The sequence below is a fragment of the Neofelis nebulosa genome, chromosome 2 (assembly GCF_028018385.1).
Source record: "Neofelis nebulosa isolate mNeoNeb1 chromosome 2, mNeoNeb1.pri, whole genome shotgun sequence".
Classification (NCBI taxonomy): domain Eukaryota; kingdom Metazoa; phylum Chordata; class Mammalia; order Carnivora; family Felidae; genus Neofelis; species Neofelis nebulosa.
Window position 1 is genome coordinate 102,365,160 of NC_080783.1, and position 5,220 is coordinate 102,370,379.

A 5,220-nucleotide genomic window follows, 5' to 3' on the forward strand; every position below is an offset into this window, starting at 1 on the left:
TAGAGAATCAAGTAGCTACGGCAGAGGGAGGGTGGAGGGGGAGGTGAGTCAATTGGTCAAATATAACCAAATGGTCAAATGTAACTGAAAGGCAGGTAAATGTACCGTCAAACCCGAAGCTGGGCAGATTGAAGAGCAGGTTGGACATCATCAGGAGTCAAGACTCGCCCTCTGCCCCCGGCCCTCTGAACTACCAAGGAATATCTTCCAAGACAGCTCAGAAGGAGGCTCCTTCTTCATACTTACTCCATAAAAGCAGGGGCATGAACAACAGTCCCCATCACCTAAGTGTGACAAAGGCACTCCTTAGCAAAGCCCCAGGTTCCAAGGCCATTCTGTACTGAAGATGATCATCAAACGATGAATGATTCCCTATGGTCTGCCATGAGACCATGGGCAAGTAAGTGATACAGTGTTTACTTTCCTTCTATTAAACAAATACCATGCAAACGTTCTTGAAACTTTCAGGGACACCATAAAACGAGATCCCCACACCCAACGGAAGGCCGGATACAGTGATGTCAAAGGTTCTTTATTAGCTCTCCATCTGTTTCTTTGGTGGCTCATTTGCTGGGTGATCAGAGACTGCCCCATCATCTCTCCCAGCCTCAGGCTTCTCATCAGCAAACTGGTGGGGGTTTGACCTGCTCTATCAGTCTGAAAAGTTGTTGTGAGAAAAAAAATGAAGGGCCAGATGTGAAAAGAGATTTGTAGAGAACGAAACCTTATATAGGGCTGGGAAAACCATAGGGATTGTTAAAAAGCATTTGGCAAAATTCCTCAGTGGGGAAAATTTGGTCAGGAAACAGAGAAAGGAAGCAAAAAGGACATATGAAAGTGTGGTACACAATGACATGAGAAGGTTCGAAGGTGCCCGGGCAGCCCCAGAGGAGGGAGGAAAGGAAGCCTGCTTGGGATTCTCTCTCTCTCTCTCTCTCTCTCTCTCTCTCTCTCTCTCTTTCTCTCTCTCTCTCCCTCTCTCTCTGCCCTTTCCCCACTCTCCAAATAAATAAACAAACAAACAAAAATCAGGGCGCTTGGGTGACTCAGTAGGCTAAGCGTCCGATTTCAGCTCAGGTCATGATCTCACTGTTTGTGAGTTCGAGCCCCTGGTCAGGCTCTGTGCTGACAGCTCAGAACCTGGAACCTGCTTCAGATTCTGTGTCTCCCTCACTCTCTGACCCTCTCCTGCTTGCACTCTGTGTCTCTCTCTTTCTCAAAGATAAAGAAACATTAAAAAATTAAAAAAATATATCTGGAGGTTCGTTTGGAGTTGAGAAGTAACCTCCCTCCATTCCCCTAAGTCTGTTTCATACAACTTCCTTATGCAGAAAACATTTTGGGGAAAACAGAGGAGTTATATTCCTTCTTTAGGGTGACTCAGGATGGAGGGGACAAAAGAGCCACAGAAGGAAAGATGATTGAGATTTCAGGAGTAAAAGGAAGGCAAAGCAAAAGCTGAAAACAAAAAATTAACCCCCTCAAAATTCATGATAGATTTGGGAGGACACTGGCCCTAATAATAAATGGGATGGAGGCTTGAAACAGTTGTATTTGACTATTAGTTATTATCCTTATGGTGGCTTTTCAGGGTAGGAGTGCTTGGTACTCATATATGTTTTAGCTTGAGGGTTTAGAAAGGGATCTAAAAATATTTTGGTTGGCTGAAACATAGACCTGAAAGTAATCTACATTAAATGAACTTGAGTACCAGAACAGTCTTGGTCTCCTGTAGAGGCAAGCCTCCAAAGGCTTAGGGAGAGTGAAATGGTAGAGTGGATTTATTATGCAAGACCTACTTATTCACCCTGAAATGGCCCAGAGGACACACCTTTTACCATAACTATGAGAAGTAAATATCTAAGGGGATCTCCAACATCCTTGAAGAACTTTGTGGTTGCTCTTCTCATAAGTCAGAAATTACACTGAGAATTGCTACCTTTGTTTTTAACTGCTTATTTATTTATTTTGAGAGAGCACAAGCATGGGGCAGGACAGAGAGAGAGAGAGAGGGACAGACAGAACCCCAATCAGGCTCCACACTCAGTGAGAAGCCCCACGTGGGGCTCAATCTCACGCCCGTGAGATCGTGACCTGAGCTGAAATCAGGAATTGGAGGCTCAGCAGACTTACCCACTCACGCACCCCAAGAATTGCTACCACTGAACTACAGTGCTTAAATGCAATGGAGATCATCAGATCCCTGGGTAGCAGGGGACAAGTGACAGCACTTGATTACCAAAGGCAAGGTGGGTGTGGTTACTGTAACGGACAGCAGTGTGAAACCAGTAATCAGACTAGTCCGATTTACAGAGACCTATGATATTGACTAGTTAATCTTCATATCCTTAGGAAAGAAATTGATAGGCACTCTATGTAATTTTTACTTGATCGGTATAAGCAGAACTCCAGATAAAATAAACAGCACTCCAGTGCAAATCATCAAAACAAGGCCACAGCACCTCAATCAATTTCCAGACTGGAGTAGTTTACAGACCCAGAACCCACTGAATGAAAGGAAAGTGGGGTCCTCTTGAGGGAGAACCTCCAATATACTAGCAAAAATGTATGCTGTTCATTTTTCTCCCAGTCTACCCCAAAGGGACCTCTGGCCTATATCAGGGTGAATGTGCACGGGGGCAAGAGAAATATTCAGACCTTCTAGGAACTCCTGGGCGCTGGCTCTGGAATTGACACTAATTTCCGGAGACTCAAATTATCACTGCGGGTCACCAATCAGAGTAGACCCTTATATAGGTCAAGTGATCAATAGTGATTTAGCTCAGAGTGGGTCGAGTAGGTCCCTGAGCCCGTCCTGTGGTTATTTCCCCAGTTCTAGGATGCCTGAGTGGAATGGATATATGCAGACATCCCGAACCAACTCCCTGAATCTCAGATTGGTTCCCTGACCGACGGAGTGAGGATTATTATAGTAAAGAAGGTCAAATGGAAGCCACTAAAACTGTCCCTACCTAGACAAATAGTAAGCAAAAGCAATACTGCGTTCCTGGAGGGGTTGCCGAGATTACTGACATCATCAGTGACTTGATGGATGCAGGGGTGGTGCCCATTCACCTCTTCTGTTTGGCCTGTTCAGAAGACAGAGAGAACTAGGCACAGGACAGTGGATTTTCCTAAACTTCATCATATGGTTAGTCCAATTGCAGCTACTGTTCCAGATGAGGTTGTGCTGCCTAAACAAATTAACACATCCCCCGGTACTTGGTATCCAGCTTGGCTTGAAGACTGTTAGCAAAGATCCCTCAGAGCAGTTTGCTTTCAACTGGTAAGACTAACAACACACTGTCACAGTCTTACCTCTCTAGTCCTATGCATAATTTAGTGGATGGAGACCTTTATACCATTCACATTCACCAGACCCCACATTAGTCCATTACATTAAAATGTTATGCTAATAGAACCCATTCAGTAGAAAATAGCAATTACTCTAAATATATTTTAAGGCATTTGCATGTCAGAGGGTGGGAAATAAATATGACAAAAATCTACCTGGTTGACTTTTCTAAGGGTCCAGTGGTACGAGGGATGTCAAGATACCCCTTCTAAGGTGAAAGATAAATTGTCACATCTGGACCCTCCTACAACCAGAAAAGAGGTACGATGCATGGTGAACCTCTTTGGATTTTGGAGGTGATGCTTTCCTCATTTGGGTGTGATACTCCAGCCCATTTACCAAGTGACCCGAAAAGCTGGTAATTTTGAGTAGGATCCAGAAAAAAACAAGGCTGTTCGTGCAAGTTTCTCTGCCACTTGGTCCAGCAGCTCCTATGGTACTTGAAGTGGCCAATAAAATGGCTGTTTGGGGGTTTTGGCAGTTCCCTATAGGTGAATCACAGCCGACTTTCAAGATTTTTCTGCAAAGTGCCGCCATATTCTGTGGATGACCACCTTTCTTTTGAGAAGTAGTGTTTGGCTTGATACTGGGATTTAATAGGAACTGGACACTTAATTATGGGCTGAGCTGCCCATCATGAACTGACCCACCAAACCCTAAAGTTGGTCATGCACAGGAACACCCTATTATCAAACGTAAGTTGTGTATGTGAGATTGGACTCAAGCATAACCAAAAGGCACAAGTAAATTCCAAGAAGAAATGGCCCAAATATCCATGGCTATGATTCCTACAATCTGCTCTATCCCAGATTGCATATATGGCCTCATGGGATATTCCTATCAATAGTTGACTTAGGAAAAGAAAACTCTGCTTGGTTAATGGTTCTCCGTTACCTGAAAATGGAAAGTTGCAGCACTACAGCTCTTTTGTGGGACACCCCTCATCTCTGAAGAGACAGGCAGAATTTTGAGCAGTGCCCCCGATTGTTCACAGGAAGGAGAAATGGCCAGAGGTCCCAGTCCATACCGATTTATGGGCTTCAGCCAATGGTTTGCTTGGTTGGTCAGGGACCTGGAGGGAACATGATCAGAAAATTGGCAACAAGCAGACCTGGGGAAGAAGTATGTTACAGATTTCCCTGAATGGTCAAAGAATGAGGAGACATTTGTGTCCCATGTGATGCACACCAAAGTGTGACCCTGGCAGAGAAAGATTTTAATAATTAAATTGATAGGATGGCCCATTCCATGGACGCCAGTCAGCCTCTTTCCCCATCCACTCCTGTCATTGCCCAAGAGCCACAAAGTGGCCACAGAGGAAGGGATGGAAGTTAGGCAAGGACTCAGTGACATGGGTTTCCATTCGCTAAGGACAATTTGGCTATAGTCACTGTGCCAGGTTGTTGAGGAGCAAAGACCAACACTGAGTCCCTAATAAGACACCATTCCCTGGGACAATCACCCATAGTGATTTACTAGCAAAAACCTTTGCTTCCCATCCCCATGATCTTATTCTCTTCTGGCCTAAAGGTTTTAGTTCCAGAGGGAAGAATGTTTCCAGCAGGAAATACAATAATGATTTTATTAAACTGTAAGTTCTGATTGCCTCCTGGCTATTCTGGGTTTCTCATGCCTCTCTTCTCTACAGGAAAAGTAGGTAGTTATACACATGACCAGTTGCAGAAATCAACACTATAATAGTTATGAGTATTTATGCCTTATTTTATTTATAAATGTTTATATGTATACTAACAGAAATTTTTATTTTCTTCATCTCTTGTCTCCTTATCATCTAACATAAGATATATGAATGAGAGTTAGCTTTATACCACAGTATTTAAATGATAAGATATCAAAGGAGAAAA

At 43.7% G+C, this 5,220-nt stretch overlaps 1 pseudogene; it reads left to right on the forward strand.

The window, feature by feature from the left end:
- Positions 1–2,627: 2,627 nt before the first annotated feature.
- Positions 2,628–4,067, forward strand: LOC131490597 (uncharacterized; annotated as a pseudogene).
- Positions 4,068–5,220: the final 1,153 nt, after the last annotated feature.